We start from the raw sequence: 19,112 nt of genomic DNA on the forward strand, positions 1-19,112 counted from the left end.
AATAAGAAATACATTTAAAGGATATATATATATATACTGGTCTGCTCCAATATGGGAGAGAGTATACTGCTTCCCTTTCACCTTTCAGCTCCAACCCAGGAGCCCTCATGCAGTCGCTTTCACAACAAACCATTTTATACCAAATATGTGTTTGCTGATAAAGAAATAAAGGGAGACTAGTATAGATATATTTCAAGCTTTTTAGCTTTCATTAGCTAGCCATACCCTTACTTGGATTTGAACTTGGGCTGCCTGCATATTATATACTCTGTGTGTGTGTGTAGGTCTTTGGTTATTCGGGTTTTCTCCCGCGTAAAATTGGAAGTGTCTTGGCGATGTTTCTGCGAAACACCTGCGAAAACCTCAGAAATATATATATATATGTTTTCTGAGGTTTTCACGGGTGTTTGTATGTAGGTCTTTGGTTATTCGGATTTTCTCCCGCGTAAAATTGGAAGTGTCTTGGCGATGTTTCGACGAAGTCTCATTCGTCATCTTCAGGCTTCAGCTTCGTGCTTCTGGGAGCAAAGTGACACTTTGCTCCCAGAAGCACGAAGCTGAAGCCTGAAGATGACGAATGAGACTTCGAAACGCCGCCAAGACACTTCCAATTTTATAGGCAACAACTAAAGACCTATATATATATATATATATATATATATATATATATATATATATATATATATATATATATATATATATATATATAGGTCTTTGGTTGTTCGGATTATATATATATAAATGTAAATGTGAAAAGGGAAAAAGAAAGGAAAGGAAAAGGAGACAGAAAAAAGAAAAATAAAGTAAAAGAACAAACTATAATTCTCTCTCCCTCCCTCTTCCTCTCTCTCTCTCTCATCTGCCTACTTACTTACCTATCTCATCTCCCTTCCTCTCTCCTGATTTTCCTCTCTGCAATTATATATACAGTCAAACAACTTTTCCTAAGAATACATCATAATTCTCTTATTTCTATAATCCATTCTTATTAATCATCAAAATCATGTTCCAAAATTGTTTTCTTATTGACGCAAAAAAAACCCAAAAAAAGCCCATAAGGAGTTTCCAGTCATTGATGAATGTCATAATGACTCTTTTTTCTAACTAAAGAAAGTCAGCAAAAAGACTTACAGGAAACTGCTGAGCCAAGAATGGAAAACCTCAATCCACTGTTGAAGTAGATGTCTCCCTCCCCACTAAATCCAGTTAGAAATAAACGGTCTGGATACTCAACATTTTATAAAACTATCTCTTCTTTTTTGAGAGGTTTCTACCTGTTCAGGTAATTTTAATTCAGATAAATGCAGAGTTGCATCTCTGCAGATCCCATTATTGTTTTTCAGCTTTAGATAGTTTTAAGTTTCACCAATTAATCCACTGTGGTGGATCCATGACATTCTTCCAGGTTAGCCTTAAACAGCTTTTCCTGAAAGCTGATCAGACTAATGGCTCACATCTACTCTTTTTTATATATATAAATGTTTTTTATTTTATAGACAAACATACGTTTAAAACATCAGCAATTCCTTCTGTGTGACATCTCGGTGTTTTCTTCCTGTCTCCATCGTTTTATTGTTTCTCCTTTCTTCAATTTAAACTATTACCATTTTTTCCAAAAATACATTATTATCATTTTCTTACAAAATTATCCATTGTTTATCTGTACCTTTCTTCTAATCAACAGTAAAATTCATCCCATATCTTAAAATATTCTAAATCCTCTCTTTCTTTGATCATCAAAGTTAATCTGTTCATTTCTGCACAATCTAAAATTTTTCTAATAATTTCTCCTTCCGGGAGTATTTTCTCTGCTTTCCAATTTTGCGCAAAAACAATTCTTTCTGCTGTAATTACATGTATAATCAAATAAATATTTTCTTTACTAATGGCTCACATTTATTCTTGATAGGCTTTTTCTTGGTGATCTTTTCAAGACCTTGTTCACCCTGGCAGATTCATGCATTAATGATTACTGCCCTGCAAATTTATTGGATTTACAAATAGGATCATAATAATAATAATAATAATAATAATATTTTAATTTGTATCATCACAAACTTAACTATGTTCAGGTACATAAACTGAGCTGACACCAGAGGAATTGGGTGTGAGGAAACTGGCCAGCGATAGACATAAAGTGACGCCCAGCTACAAACACTGGGTAATGAAGGGGAAAAAAAGGCAGTTAGGGTTTGTATGTATGTATGAATTAGCCTTTGCTCTAAGTAGATTCCAACTTAATACGACTATATAATTCCCCAAATGGTTGTAATTAATCATATCCATGGGTAGCTTTTGACTGGCCTTAAATGTACCACTTGGCATCATCAGGAAAATTCTCTGCTTCGTTTCCTGAGATAAAATAAAAGCCTTGCATTGCCTCCCCTTACAACCATTAATGGCTTTTTTCGTTGTCCAAAGGCCAAGCAGGAGATGATAGGGAGGAAAAAAACAGGATTTGTGTTATTACACTCAGAGATTGTTCTCCTGAAGCAGAGATATTTTTAATTGCTTTCTTTAACCAGTCTGAGCTTTTCATTTCAGGGTTAACTAATGGGCCCTTTCCCAAATGTCCTAGGGTGTGCGTGCAGAATAAAAGAGCTGGTTAATACAAATTTGGATAAGGATTCCATTTGGACATTGAGGTGCAGGCCACCCAGTTCTCGATTCGTATGTCCTAACCAAACTGGATTCTTCTCCTTTATGATTCCTGATCCCTGAGAAATTAGTTAGCCCCGTTCCAGATTCCCCTGAATTCGAGGATGCAAGAGCATTTTAATATTTAACAATTAGAATAGAATAGAATTTTTTATTGACCAAGGAAAGACAAGGAATTTGTCTTGGTGCATATGCTCTCAGTGTACATAAAAGAAAAGATACGTTCATCAAGGTACAACACTTACAACACTTAATGATAGTCATAGGCAGTGGTGGGATTCAAGTAATTTAACAACCAGTTCTCTGCCCTAATGATTTCTTCCAACAACCAGTTTGCCAAACTGCTCAGAAAGTTAACAACCGGTTCTCCCGAAGTGGTGCGAACTGGCTGAATCCCACCACTGGTCATAGGCTACAATTAAGCAATCAGCAAACAATCAATATCAGTATAAATCGTTAGGATACAAGCAACAAAGTTACAGTCATACAGTCATAAGTGAGAGGAGATGGGTGATGGAAACGAGAAGATTAATAGTAGTGCAGACTTAATAAATAGTTTGACAGTGTTGAGGGAATTATTTGTTTAGCAGAGTGATGGCACTCAGGAAAAAACTGTTCTTGTGTCTAGTTGTTCTGGTGTGCAGTGCTCTATAGTCTCATTTTGATGGTAGGAGTTGAAACAGTTTATGCCCAGGATGTGAGGAGTCTGTAAATATTTTCACAGCTCTCTTTTTGACTCGAGCAGTATACAGGTCCTCAATGGAAGGCAGGTTGGTAGCAATTGTTAGGATGGTAGTTCTCAACTTGTGGTCCATGGAGCCCTGGGGGGCTGTGATGTCGTCATGGTGTGTGTGTGTGTGTGACTGTGAAGGCTTGAAGAAATGTTAGGATTTAAATCTTGATTTAAGTCTTGGGCATCCATGGCCACAAAAATATTTAAAGAGGGTTCCGGTGAAGACAAGGTTGAGAAACCCCTGAAATAGGAGTTAGCCATGCATTTGGTGAAACACTTAAAAAAAAAAAACAGTAACAGAGTTGGAAGGGATCTTGGAGATCATTTAGTCCAACCCCCTGCTCACGCAGGGGACCTATACTAGGGATTCGAACTGCCGAACCGCCGACTTTTCTGATCGACAAGTTCAGTGTCTTAGCTACCGTGTCAAAAATGCTTAATTTTATGCCGGCAGAAAATGTAGCCGGAGGAAAATCATCACGGTTCATAGATTAGGAGTCTGATGGCCAAAGGAACTCTTTAAAAATCTATCTAGGGCAGGGGTCTCCAACCTTGGTCCCTTTAAGACTTGTGGACTTCAACTCCCAGAGCCCCTCAGCCAGCTTTGCTGGCTGAGGAACTCTGGGAGTTGAAGTCCACAAGTCTTAAAGGGACCAAGGTTGGAGACCCCTGATCTAGGGGACAGGCTCTTTAGTGTGGGGATAACAATCCTATAGGAAACATCTCCATGCTTATTATTAGTTGAATGGGTTTTGACACCAATATTTTATTTACAGGATTAAAACTAGATTTCAAGTATTGTAGCTGATTTGATTGTCTTGTGTTGAACCATGGAGGTTCAGGTAGGTGTTTTTTTAATGGTTTTTTTTTTAAATTTGAGGTGGATTTTTAAAATGTTGTATACTGCCTGGAGTCACCTATATGTGAGTTGGGCAGCTATATGCATTTGTTTAATAGCTATTAATAAATAAGGATGACAGTATCATATGTTCCTGAATTAGATCCTGTCCCAGTAGCTTCCAAGGAATCTGGCCAGCTGCTGATAGGCTTAATTAACCACAGAACCCATCTCCTTCCACTTATGACTGCATGACTATAATTTTGTTGCTTGTATCCTTACGATTTATACTGATATTGATTGTTTCCTGATTGCTTATTTGTACCCTATGACTATCATTAAGTGTTGTACCTTATGATTCTTGATGAAGGTATCTTTTCTTTTATGTACACTGAGAGCATATGCACCAAAGACAAATTCCTTGTGTGTCCAATCACACTCGGCCAATAAAAAATTCTATTCTATTCTATTCTATTCTATTCTATTCTATTCTATTCTATTCTATTCTATTCTATTCTATTCTATTATGTATTCCATGCACCAAGACAAATTCCTTGTGTGTCCAATCACACTTGACCAATAAAAAATTCTATCCTATCCTATCCTATCCTATCCTATCCTATCCTATCCTATCCTATCCTATCCTATCCTATCCTATCCTATTCTATTCTATTCTATTCTATTCTATTCTATTATGTATTCCATGCACCAAGACAAATTCCTTGTGTGTCCAATCACACTTGGCCAATAAAAAATTCTATTCTATTCTATTCTATTCTATTCTATTCTATTCTATTCTATTCTATTCTATTCTATTCTATTCTATTCTATTCTATTCACAGAGTGGCAGCACAACACACTGTGGAATTCAGGGAACCAAGCAGAAGAGAATTGTGTTATTGTACAGCTAGGCTTTCTGCAAGAAGCAGGTGTTACCTCTAAACCAGGGGTGTCAAACTCAATTTCATTGAGGGACACATCATGGTTGTGTTTGACCTCAGTGGGCATGGCCAGCTCGACATCACTCGTGTCGTGCAGTGGTGGGTTTCAAATTTTTTTTACTACCGGTTCTGTGGGTGTGGCTTGGGGGTGTGGCTTGGTGGGGGCGGCATCGGAAGGATATTGTAAAATTTCCATTCCCACCCCACTCCAGGGAAAGAATATTGTAAAATCTCCATTCCCTCCCCAATCCAGGGGAAGGCTCCTGCAAAATTCCCATTTCCTCCTGATCAGCTGGGACTCAGGAGGCAGAGAATAGATGGGGGCGGGGCCAGTCAGAATTTTTACTACCAATTCTCTGAACTACTCAAAATTTCCGCTACCGGTTCTCTAGAACTGGTCAGAACTTGCTGAAACCCACCTTTGATGTGGTGGCCTGAGCACTCTGTCAGTGAAAACCGAGCTCGGCCGAGCTCCATTTTAGCTGGCAAAGGTACCATGGGCCAGTCCTTCATTTAAGGGTGGCCCCGTTGGCCAGAGCTAAGCACCCCGCGGGCCAAATCTGGCCCGTGGGCCTTGAGTTCGACACCCCTGCTCTAAAATAATTGGTGCCAATTGGGGTGGGTGGGTAGGCTCAGTCTCCCAATGTTTAAGTCAACTCAAATGATCAAGTGGGTTATTAAAAAAAAAATATATTCACAAGGTCTAATCTTATTGACCGCTGAAATATTGAATGGAATCCCTCAACCGCTTAATAACCACGATGGTTTGCTTGTTTTCCTAAAGTCTTGGTCCAGTACCATTGATTATGACTATTTGATGATTCCTCATTTGCTGATACTTTCATATCTCAGTGCCTGAGCTTGTCTGACAACTCTAACCTGGTGCGATAGACCAACTCTTCTTATATTGAGATGCAATACTAACATGGGTGTTCTGGTCTATTTTCTGCCTTAGATCTTCTATCCTCACAGGGTATGGACAACTTGATGATCAGTGGATCATCTGGGCATTCCTAAGGTTGAGCCTAAGTGCCCTTTAGCTGAATAATACATGGTATTCCAAGTGTGCAGATGAAGCTAAGTGACCAGAGGGAGCACACGTCCCAGATGACATGGTATTATCAGGATGGCTCTCTTTAATGCAGACGTCCTTGAGATGGGATTATGACAGCTGCACTTCCACATTCTCTCCGAGCAGTGATATGGTTTCCTCAGCTCACCCAGACAATTTAATTTTCTACTGGAGGTCCAGTCTTCATATTAATAATGCAAGCCATCATCAACGCATCTCCATTATGATCAGCTATTACATGGCTCCAGCAGATCATTGAGTTTCCAGGAAGTTTCTCCCCTCCTATTCCCCTCCACCCTTGGACTGGGTTAAAAATACTGCTTTATTGAGAGGTATCCCCAGAGCATCATGAACTGTATGAAGCCTTCCCTATGATAAGTAATATCCATTGTTGTGGATGTAGGTTTCCCCACAATTTCATTGAAACAGTTTTGTCAGTCAGGCTGGGCTGAGAGAGATGAGTCCATCTGTAGTCAGCATATTTTAGGGCTAAGTTGGACAATTCTCTCAACTTTAATCAAATATTTGCTACTAGCTCTCATAGGTATGAGAAGACTCATCCGTATTAAGTTCTAGAATTGTCATCATAGAGTAGGTTAGATTTTAATTTTAATTTCAATATTTTTTTTACTTTTTTTCTAGGTTCATTGGACTTGGCATACTATTTCTAATTAGCCATGATCACTCACTCACTCATATATATAATCATATAATTATGATTTATTTGGGAATAAATGAGTTAGGGTAATAATAATAATAATAATAATAATAATAATAATAATAATAATAATAATAATAATAATAATAATAATAATAATAATAATAATAATAATGTTTTAATTTGTATACCTCCCTTCTCCCGAAGGACTCAGGGCGGTGAACAGGCAGATAAAATACAAACATATACAATAGTTATGAGTTCATTAAGTTGAGGTTGTGGCTGTAACAATAGCAAACCAAAACATAGAGATTCTTAAAAATTCTTCTTTCTTAAAAGCAATCAGAGGCATTTTGATATGAGCTGTTGATGAAATTGTCTTCCAGAAATGGTGGAATGGTGTCCAGATTATATACTAACTGTTGGACAAGTAACGTTCCATTCTTATGTTACTCAGATTTTAAAAGTGCGTCAAAGAACAGTTATAGAAGCTTTTGATTTATTTCCTGGATGAAAACAGTCTCAAGGGGTGATGAAGTTTTTTGGTCTGTGGCAAAGGACATCATTTGCTCTATATGGATAAAATTTGTTTCCCTTCAGAGTTATGGAAGGGAAACAAATACCTTAGCTCAAAATTCTGGATCTAAATGGTGGCACGTAGGCAGACAGGTTCATTAAAAGTCCTTATTTTTTGTACATCAAGTCTACTGAAAAATTCAGGTCTTCACAAGGTAGGCCATAAGTTCATGAAGGATCACAAAAATCTTCAGTATCACACTTCTGATATCAGTGAGTGTTCTGATAATGTTGTCATTATCAACAATGGTACAGTTGCTCTCTGACAAGCATTTATATCTACTTGGTCTTCCGGTCACTGAATACCCCCTCTGCGTATGATAACTTCACTTCAGCTCTCTTATTTTAAAGAAAAGTTTCAAAAGCAAATTTAGGCTGAGTCTATGACTAAATCTGATACGATTTGATTTAAAAGCAATGTAGGTTAATCTTGAATGCTGCAATCCAATTACATGGCAAAAGTTCTCCATTCCTTTGGTTGTGTTCATATTATAAGATGCTCTTTGTGCCAAATTTTATTTTATTTTTATCCTGCTTGTATTATTTTATAAGGAATTCAAGACAGTGAACGTAATGCTCCTTCCTCCTCCTATTTTCCCTACAACAACACTCCAGTAGGATGAGTTGGGCTGAGAGAGCACCTGGCACAAAATCACCCAGACAGCTGTCATGCTTAAGATGGAACTAGAACTCATTCTCTCCTGATGATTGGCCCTAAGTCATCCAGATGCCTTTCATGCCTGAGGCAGGACTAGAACTCAAAATCTCCTGGTTGATTGGCCATAATCACCTAGGCAGGTTTCATGCCTGAGGTGTGGGACTATAAATCATAGTATCCTGGTTAGCTTTGTGAATATTGAAATGTATGCAGGCTTGCCCTTCCATACTTTGAAGAAAGGAGTCCTTCCTAGCTGATACTCAGTTCAGTGATGGGTTTCAAATTTTTTTACTACTGGTTCTGTGGGTGTGGTTTGGTGGGCGTGGCATGGCTTGGTGGGCATGGCATGGGAAGGATACTGTAAAATCTCCATTCCCTCCTCAATCCAGGGGAAGGTTACTGCAAAATCCCCATTTCCTCCCGATCAGCTGGGACTCGGGAGGCAGAGACTAGATGGGGGCAGGGCCAGTCAGAATTTTTACTAACGGTTCTCCAAGTTACTCAAAATTTCCACTACCGGTTCTCCAGAATTGGTCAGAACCTGCTGAAACCCACCTCTGACTCAGATGTGCTAAACTTTGAATGTGTCTTTATTTCTTAGGTGTTCCCCAATTTTAATGAGGCCAAAGCAGCAGCTGCTGGGCTTCCCAATATATCATCCATCTGAAATATTCAATGATCCCTCTCTGTCTCTCTGTTTGCGTGTGAGAGAGACAGACAGACAGTCTACAGTTCTTAATTGCCATTACAAAGATGTCCACCTTTTCTGTATCCTTAACTCTTTAAAAACTTTTACCTGTCTTCAAAACCACAGTTCTGATCCATTTCACCCTCAAGGCGTAACTCCCAGTGGAGGCAAACTATTAAAAAGAATTTTGAGCTAGTAGTGATCCTGCAAACAAATGGAAAACAAAAAAACAAAAAACCCCAAGGATGTTGTATTGGAAAGAAGAATTCATTTGGATTAGCTTTTAGTTTGTATACTTGAATTTTGCAAATGGCACGTGGCCAAATTTCCTTGCTGAACTACTGCTGGGCTGGTGTGCTGCTGTCGGAAGGGGGAAGAGGCGGCTTTTTCCAGCTGCCCTTTGACGTTTGTAATGACCACACCCCTCTGGTGAGTTGAAGAGTCGCCACTATTAGGAACATTATGGTATTTCCATCCTCTTTAGATTCAGTAGAGAAGAATCCACCAGGTATTTGAAGGGAGTCTTTAGCCAAGCGTGGAAAGAACAGCTTGTGGAGAGCGGGATAACTCTTGCGTTCTCTTCCAACTTCTCAGGCAAGTCAACAATTCTTCCTTTTCTAGGAACATTTTACTGTTGGGCAAATCTTATTTCATTTGCAGAGATGGGGTAGATAATCTGTACAACTCATGACTTGCTGCTCGCCTTGTTAATTAGTTTCCTTAGTACCCGGAGGAAAATGAAAGACAGATAACTGTAGATCACATGGATGCAGCAGATCACAGGGCTGTGTTTTGATCAGAAGTAATGCAACTTTTAGACTCATATTGGTGATACTTTGTAGGTTGGGGGGAAAAAAATTCAGAGGGGATAGAAGTTAGACACTCGGTGGCATTGTCTGCACACTTCCAGTATTAGAACAAGAGAATGGCAAGGGGTCGTCTTCTGGCAGATATCTACAGTTAAGAGTTGCCTGTATGTGTGTATATATAGATATTTGCAAAGCTTTAAGATACAGAATTTTAGGATCCTTGGGATAAAAAGACTGGCTTAGGAACAGTAAGAAGCTTTTAGGTTTTGTAGCACATATTTAGAGGGTGTAATTCCTCCCTACTTTCCTTTGCTTCTTCATTGCTTACCATTGCTTCCCTACTGGAAGAGTTACTTAGCAAAGAATTTTCGAACAACAAAAAATGAGCAAAGAACAGCAAGAATTTCAAAACCCAAAGGGGGGTGCTTGCCAATGTTGTGTGACTCTGAATATAAAGAATAATGTGTGACTAAGGCCTAAAAATGACATGCGGTATTCAGCGGTCCCTTGTAGAAATGACAGGAAATTATTTTTAATTAAATGAAAGTGATATCGATGAGAACTTTTTCCCCCTCCTATTGTTATTTGCGAGAAAGGGTTGGGACATTCATTAAAGCATGGCTAGCTACGTCCTTTGTGTAACTTGTAACTAATTCTTCTGGGAAGTCCTGATATCAGTGGGAAATTTCATTAGGAGCTTTAGCTTTTTGTAGTATTGTGTAATAGAATGGGCGGCATGTGGCTAGTCCTCAAATTCTCAGATGTTAGTTGCCAAAGAGATCTGTGAGATAGTGATACTGATATTAGCTACTAATCAAGGGAGAGAAGCAATCTGGAATTAAGGAGAAACTTCCTAATTGAGGAATTGGTTGAGAATAATCAACCAGAAACTGTGGCTGCTTCATCACCAGAGGTTTTAAAGAGATCCGACAACCATTTATCTGGAATAGTAAAGGGACTCCTGCTTGAGTAGGGGGTTGGATTAGAAGACTCCAAGGTCCCTGGGAGACCTTGGAGGGAGACCAAGGGACTGGAGGCTAAAACATATGAAGAACGGTTGCAGGAACTGGGTATGTCTAGTTTAATGAAATGAAGGACTAGGAGTGACATGATAACAGTCATCCAATATCTCAGGGGCTGCCACAAAGAAGAAGGAGTCAAGCTATTCTCCAAAGCACCTGAGGGCAGGACAAGAAGCAATGGGTGGAAACTAATCAAGGAGAGAAGCAACTTAGGAGAAATTTCCTGACAATGAGAACAATTAACCAGTGGAACAACCTGCCTCCAGAAGTTGGGAATGCTCCAACATTGGAAGTTTTTAAGAAGATGTTGGATAACCATTTGTCTGAAATGGTGTAGGGTTTCCTGCCTAAGCAGCGAGTTAGACTAGAAGACCTCCAAGGTCCCTTCCAACTCTGTTATTCTAATTCTATTTTATTCCCTTCCAGCTCTATTCTGAATTGCACTGATATGTTCAGGATCCTAGCTGTACGTTTGTGAGTCAAATTGCCCTGTACTGCCGAAGTAGGAAATACAGAGCCCATAATAGTTGAGCATGAAAAGAGCAGGGGATAATGGGATCTCTGCTATCAAATTTACACATATGCCTGGGCTGAGATGCCTGGTTTTTGAAAGCTTTCACTAGCTTAATGAGTTCCTCACTGAAGTATTGTGTCGTCGGCCCACCCAGGTTTTAAAAAACATCTGGAAATCTGGGCCACACCAATGTCTTGAATTGCTTGGAATATCCCTATGAGAAGAGATACTTTCTGGTTTAAAAGATTCTAAAGCCTTTAGGCTCTGAACAGTGTCACCCTCCTTACCTAGGTGTGTTGCACAGAGATTGCTTATTGTGGGTAATTTTTTTTATTATTATTTGCATTTAAATTCCGCCCTTCTCAGAAGACTCAGGGCGGCTTACACTATGTTAGCAATAGTCTTCATCCATTTTTATATTATATACAAAGTCAACTTATTGCCCCCAACAATCTGGGTCCTCATTTTACCTACCTTATAAAGGATGGAAGGCTGAGTCAACCTTGGGCCTGGTGGGACTTGAACCTGCAGTAATTGCAAGCAGCTGTGTTAATAACAGACTGTCTTAGCAGCCTGAGCCACCAGAGCCACCAGAGGCGGATTGCAATCCTGTTCACCAGCTCAGGTATTAACAGTGTTAACTCTCTCTTGACTTTTGGAGAAGGCCTGGCCCTGTAGGTTTGAATTCTGCAGAACCCAAAGCAAGCTTTCCAAGTCTTGGACAGCAAAGCCTTAGCAAATTATCTGATTATTGTGATGTCTGTCCTTCCTTGACCGAGGCTGGTAGTTTAGCTGAGAATGAGAATGAGAATGAGAGTGCGGGCAAATCATTTAATGAGCCTCATGGTGCTTTGCAAGACTAAAGTCCAAAACCCAAACGTTAGCTTTTCTCCAACCTGCTGAAATTCCAGAGGTGTTGAACTACAGTAGATACCTTCCATCATCCTCATCCAATATGTTGCTTAATTCCTTGGGAAGGCTGCAGATTAAGGATGGCTCCATTAACTATTCTACCACAGCTGCTTCTCTTTAATTTTCTTTCCCTCTCAATCATCTAAGTTGTCTTCTCTGTGCTTGTTCCCTTCCCCACCCCCACTCCAACCACAACACAGAACATGAAGTGGGGATCAGAGGAAAGAACATCAGGATGTCATCATGCCATGTGCTTGCGTTGCAACAGGAGAAGGAAAAGGTGAGATGGAAAGAAGGCTGTTCAATTGCCCTTCCATTGAACCTTATTCCTTCTGCTTTGCAATGAGTAAACTCCATTGCTTGTATCCATTTAATGGGCACAGTCAAAAATGTTAAATTTCCAACCACGAGTTGATGAATGTCTAATTTCATTCAAAAAACACTTCTTCTTCTTTTCTTTTTTTTGACTCTTCTGCTTTTGACTGTAGCTTCAGAAATGTAGACTGGTTAGATTGACTTTTTTAAAAAAAATCTCTCTCTTTGGGTCTCTCTCTTTCTCCCGGAGTCTTCTGTGTAATCAGATGCAATAAAATTAATGGGTTTCTTCCCATTTTCATATACACCAGATTGAGACTGGACTTCTCTTCTGCGACTTTAAGACTCATGCAGATCTAACCGCCCAGTCAACTTAGCAGTATGGGTGCCCTTAGGTTGACCTCGCCTCTTCACAGTTTACCAACTGTCCCTTACCATACTGCTGATTGTGATGTTATCCATATCTAATTATGCCTTCGTGAGCCTTGCCTCTCCTGTTATCAAAGACAGGATGTGAGGTTTTATAGACAGAAATGGAGGACCTGTTACTTCTCTTTGAAGAGAATCAGGCCGCCTTTAATAGTGCAGGCAGGCCACGCTTGCTATCTGGTGTCCAAACTGAAGGTTTAGGTCTTTAAAAACCCACACTCCAAATTAACGGGGCTGGGAAAACTGGATGGATCGCTAGAGATATTGAACATAGAACACAGAGTATACAATTGTAAGGAAGAGAAGACAAAGTATATGCCAGTTGTAGGATGCGTAGAGGGAACTCATTATCAGTATCAGTATCAGTATTAAGTGATAAATTTGTACCCTATGACCATCATTAAGTGTTGTAAGTGTTGTACCTTGATGAAGATATCTTTTCTTTTATGTACACTGAGAGCATATGCACCAAGACAAATTCCTTGTGTGTCCAATCACACTTGGCCAATAAAAATTCTATTCTGTTCTATTCTATTCTAACTGGCGTGAGAAGAAATTGCTGGTTCCTTTTTTTCGCTCGGTACTTTGAGCACCAATTATCTGAAAATAATTTTCTTTGGTATTCCTATCTGTAAAAATAAGATAATACAGTAGTGGCCAAAATTGTGGAAACCTTTTGGGAAAAGTGGTATTTTCTAAAACTAGCTAATAACACCACTTTTTTTTTGGAGTAGTACCATAAAATTATATAATCAATGGAAAGATAATTTAATCAAGAATGTAATGCAATAACTTTTATGAAGGATATACAAAAATTATCACCCTAGAAAAAAAAATGAGATATACAAAAATGATCACCATGTCAGTTAATACTTAGTTGGGTAACCTTTCGCAAGAATCACAGCCTTACAATGTCTTCCCATGGAGTGAACCAAGTCTTTCAGTTCTTCAACTATTCTAATGTGAAACCAAGATTGAAGAATTGCTTCAATTAACTGGGTTTTATTGCTGGGTCACTTCTGACTAACTAGATTTTCAATTGGGTGAAGGTCTGGGCTATTCCCAGGCCATTCCAACAGTGGAATATGATTATCTTGAAACTCAAAAAAAAAAAAGTGGTGTTATTAGACATCAAACCTCAAAAATACACTTTTCCCAAAAGGTTTCCACAATTTTGGCCACTACTGTATGTTGGGAATAAAGGCACTATTCTATTTTATTAGAACTCTTTAAAACTAGATGGTGAAAGCAGGCAGGCATTGTCCTATGTGCTATGGCTACTTTTGCAAAGCTACCGGTATCTGCTCGATGAAACAGTTTTAGATTGCCCATTCATTTATTCCTTGCTAGATTTTATCCCAAAAATTTCTCCCGGAGCTGATGTGGCATATATCACATTCCTGTATCTAAGCTTAAGTTACGAAATAGCGTCAATTTGTTAGGGAGACCAAACCAGGAAATCAATGCCACAGAAAGGCTAAAACAAGCTTTTATTGAGATTGGCTACAATAACAGTCTGTTTCAACTCTGACAGTGCTGGATTTTTATATTTTTTTTGCATTTATACCCCGCCCTTCTCCGAAGACTCAGGGCAGCTTACACTATGTTAAGCAATAGTCTTCATCCATTTGTATATTACATACAAAGTCAACTTATTGCCCCCAACAATCTGGGTCCTCATTTTACCTACCTTATAAAGGATGGAAGGCTGAGTCAACCTTGGGCCTGGTGGGACTTGAACCTGCAGTAATTGCAGGCAACTGTGTTAATAACAGACAGACTTAGCAGCCTGAGCCACCAGAGGCCCTTTTCTCCTCTCTGATGCTCCAGGAATCAGAGAGCTACTTTTGAATGCTACCTCATTGTTTGAGACTTTAAAATGTTTCAGCCCTTTTGCCTAGGTGTGTGTGGGCGAACCTATGGAATGCGTGCCGGAATCGGCACGCAGAACCACCCGCAAGGGATGCACAGCCTCGCTTGCTCCTCTTCCACATTCCTGTGCAAACACACGTGCCGGTCAGCTGACCTTCACACGCGCAGCATCACTGAAACCTAGAAGATTCACTGAAACCCGACAGTATTCTGTCGTGCATGCATGAGCCAGCACTAGACCTTCTGGGTTTACATTATGTGCATGTGCAACAGCCAGCTGTTGGCCATGCGTGCGTGCCAGAAACTGGAAGTTCAGGTGCCGGCTTGCGCATGTGCGACAGAACGCTGCTCTTCCGGGTTTTGGTGCGCACGAAGGGCAGCGAGGCTGCGCGGTCCAGGCGGGATGGTTTTGCGTACCGTTTCCAGCACACAGGCTGGCATGCGGTGACGTAAAAGGTTAGCCATCACAGGCATAGATGAACGTTCTTGCATTTCTCTGCAGGTAGGAACAACAGAGAGAGTTAACTTCTATGACTCATGATGGGCTTAAAAGTTGAACGCTCTGTTTTTAATAGAATACCCTAAATGAGGGGTGACCAACCTTGGCAAGTTTAAGACTAGTGGACTTCAATTCCCAGAATTCTGCAGCCAGCTGGCTGGGGAATTCTGGGAGTTTGAAATCCGTAAGTCTTAAACTTGCCAAGGTTGAACTCTGCCCTAAATCAATAGGTAAAGGTAAAGGTTCCCCTTGCACATACGTGCTAGTCGTTGCCGACTCTAGGGGGCGGTGCTCATCTCCGTTTCAAAGCCGAAGAGCCAGTGCTGTCCGAAAATGTCTCCGTGGTCATGTGGCTGGCATGACTCAATGCCAAAGGTGCACGGAACGCTGTTGCCTTCCCACCAAAGGTGGTCCCTATTTTTTCTACTTGCATTTTTACATGCTTTCGAAACTGCTAGGTTGGCAGAAGCTGGGACAAGTAACAGGAGCTCACCCCCGTTACACGGCAGCACTAGAGATTCAAACCGCCGAGCTGCCGACCTTTCGATTGACAAGCTCAACATCCTAGCCCCTGAGCCACCACATCCCCCATAAATCAATATGATACCATAATTGCAAATAATGCTGTGTGATTCTTAGAAACAACAATAACACAAACCCTGCGGAGTTTACTAAAATGGCTGATAGTGCTCTAGAATTCAGTTTCAATGGACAATGTTAAAGAACCATGCAAATAACAATTTTAGACAGGGAATGCTCAGAAGGAAGCATGTGCCAAAGGGCCACAAATTGTGTTTAGCTATCTCACTATGATTCACCCCGTCTACCAATTAGAAATGGTGGTAGTGCACCCAGTTTGGCTAGTCTCGTCTCCTGTCTTCCTGACAATTAAGAGAATGAGAATGAGCAGCACCCAGTCTCACCAGATCTTCTGAATCTGACACTTTTGTGTTGTGTTGTGTGGTGTGTCAAGCTCAAGCCGTAAAGGGTATGTGGCTCTTGCACGCCAGGTGTGAACTAGACTCTTGCTGTGAGTCAAACTGGGAACTTTTCTTGGGGGCTGCAGACTGGATTTCCCAAACAAAACCATCCATTATTTCAGAAAGTACATCAACACGGCAGACCTGTTATTGTCGTGTCCCATTCCTCCTCTGATGGCCGGGTCTGGGAAGTCTGTATCAAGCGTGGCCACAAAGCCTCTGCAGCTTTGCCAAATTCCTGTCAGAGTTCTCAGGGCAGGCAGGAATCCAAGGTGTGACTTCAGCAACCAGATTAGACTTTGCCTGACTCAAGGAATGCCAAAAAGCAGATCCTTTATATAGGCCATGGGGTGTGGCTCCATGACTCAGCACTTATCCAGGCCTGCCCCTCCCTTCCTTTTGCTGACGTCGCCTCCCCATTCTCCTGAAGCGGGGATCTGTCCACGTTTTGTCCTCCTGCTCAGCTGCCGGCAATTCTAGCTCTTGGCTGGCTTCTTGCTCACACGCTGTAGGAGGGAGGTTTGTTTGCTCATTCTGTCCGGGCATGGTGCCAGGGCTGGGGGCTGGAGGCATGCCAGGCCATTCGTCTTCACTATCAGTCTCTGGCTCAGATAACAGGAGTTGGGAGGGGCCTGGCTGAGGAGAGGAGGGCAGGCGAGGCACAACAGTTATTCATAATTTAGTCCATCTATTATTCGCAAGAGACTTCAGATATTCTCCCTCCAGTTTGGGATTTTGACAAGTTTCTAAACCCCATTGATGTTCATGACATCATTATTCAGAACCGTGGTAGTGCAGCGGTTAGAAGGCAGTATTGCAGGACTAAAAGAATGGTTATGTCAAGGACTACCTTATGCCTGAGGGACGTAGTGGCTCAGTGGCTAAGATGGTGAGCTTGTCGATCGAAAGGTTGGAAGTTCAGTGGTTCGAAACCCTAGTGCCGCATAATGGGGTGAGCTCCCGTTACTTGTCCCAGCTTCTGCCAACCTAGCAGTTCGAAAGCACGTAAAAAATGCAAGTAGAAAAATAGGGACCACCTTTGGTGGGAAGATAACAGTGTTCCGTGTGCCTTTGGCATTGAGTCATGCTGGCCACATGACCACGGAGACATCTTTGGACAGCGCTGGCTCTTTGGCTTTGAAACGGAGATGAGAACCGCCCCCTAGAGTCAGGAACGACTAGCACATATGTGCGAGGGGAACCTTTACTTTTTTACCTTATGCCTGCTCTTGAACTTGAAGCCATGGAGAGATACATATAAATGTATGAATTAAAGATATTGGATGGGCCAAGTGACAAAATATTGCAGCTAAAATATCTGAGCCTTGCAATCTGTAATTTCCATTTCGTGGCCTCCTGTCCACATTTTCGTGGTTGCTTTCTCAATCACAGGAACTTCAACCATTTGATCCAGATGAGAAGTCGCAGGTCCTTAATTTAGATGACCATTTCCCCCTCCCCCTTTTCCTAGCGGAAGGAATATTGCTTCCAATTTCTTTTAAGGGATGCTGGCACTTGCTCTCCTGCCAGCTGCTTCATATCCCAAGCAATTGAAAGAATTTCTGTAAACATTTGTAATAATGATAATTAATTACCCTCCGCTTTACCCTTGAGCTTCTTCCTTCTTTTCATGGTTTCAGCTTTCAAGACAAATGCACCACCCTACCCCTCCTCCTGTTTTCTCCCAAGTAAAGCATCTTAGATATGATATATAGGTGGAAATGATGAAAATATAGTCATATATTCATAAAGAATGCCCGGTAGGTCACTGTCAGGATATTTGTGATCACCAGTTCTAAGTTAAGTTTAAGCTTCTAAAGCCATCTGCAGCTCTATTCAAAACTTCTATCTGTAGCGTGACTTAGCCAGATTGACATTATCAGAGGACCAAATAGCTACAAGGATCGATCTCTGTAAACAGTTTAATGTATTTTTCGGAGCATAAGATGTACCAGAGTATAAGATGTACCTTAGTTTTTGGGGAGGAAAATATGAAAAAAAGCTGATTGGCAGGTGGCTTGGCCTCCCGGAATACCCCCAATCAGCTGTTCCCAGAGGTGAATTTTAGCAACAGGTTCCTTGCATTTTTTTGCTTTTTTTCTGCCTCTGAAACTCTGTTTCAGAAAAAAACTTTTTTTATGCCTCTGAAAGCCTCCGAAACAGAGCTTCAGGGGGAAAAAAAAGCCTCTGAAGCTCTGTTTGGGGGCTTCTTTTCTGAAGCTCTGTTTGTAGACTTCTTTTCTGAAGCTTTTTTTCTGATGCTTTTTTCAGCCTCTGAAACCTGTTTGAGAAGCTGGGTGGGGCTACATTTGGAGTATAAGACGTACCCAGATTTTAACCCTCGTTTTTTTGGGGAAAAAGATGCATCTTATACTCTGAAAAATACGGTACTTGAAGTGTGAATATGTCTTATGATTTTAGTATCGGCTGTCTTAGGACCAGTTGGATTTCTGCCTTCGTGATGATCTTGACAGCTCTAGTTATATTATTAATAAAAAAAACAATACTCAACGCTGTGAGATCAATCAGATATTCATTTTCAATTTATTTTCATAACAGAAGGAAAAGCCCTCTTTCCCCATAATTTATTTGTTAAATTTATATAGCACTTATTTTGCTGTTGGAGGCAATAGACAGTTTAATACTGGTTCCAACCTTATAGAGTTTGAGAAATAGTAGATTCAATGAATAGCTTACAAATTGATTGTCTGAATATATGAACTAATCTACTCCTGTTTTAGGTGACAAAGAGATGGAGGAGGGACAACTAGAACAATAATTACTTTATTTGTCTACTCTGTTTAAAGAATGCCTTACAACCAAAGTTGTCTAGATAGCGTATCAGTAAAATGAATATACAAATTAATCCAAGTAATTAAAGGAACGGATCAGATAAAAAACAAATAAAACCAGCCACACCTAATAAAAACAAAAGCAA

At 40.5% G+C, this 19,112-nt stretch overlaps 1 protein-coding gene across 2 annotated transcripts in view; it reads left to right on the plus strand.

Annotated features, from left to right (window-relative positions):
• The first annotated feature begins 9,269 nt into the window (after window positions 1–9,269).
• ETS1 (ETS proto-oncogene 1, transcription factor) overlaps window positions 9,270–19,112 on the plus strand; it is a 170,828-nt gene continuing 160,985 nt past the window's right edge. For both annotated transcript variants that reach the window (XM_058194986.1, XM_058194988.1), the window contains exon 1: window positions 9,270–9,416. The gene's annotated coding sequence lies outside the window, so the exon portion shown is untranslated. The remainder of the gene's footprint in view (window positions 9,417–19,112) is intronic.

This window comes from Ahaetulla prasina, chromosome 9, assembly GCF_028640845.1.
Source record: "Ahaetulla prasina isolate Xishuangbanna chromosome 9, ASM2864084v1, whole genome shotgun sequence".
NCBI lineage: Eukaryota > Metazoa > Chordata > Lepidosauria > Squamata > Colubridae > Ahaetulla > Ahaetulla prasina.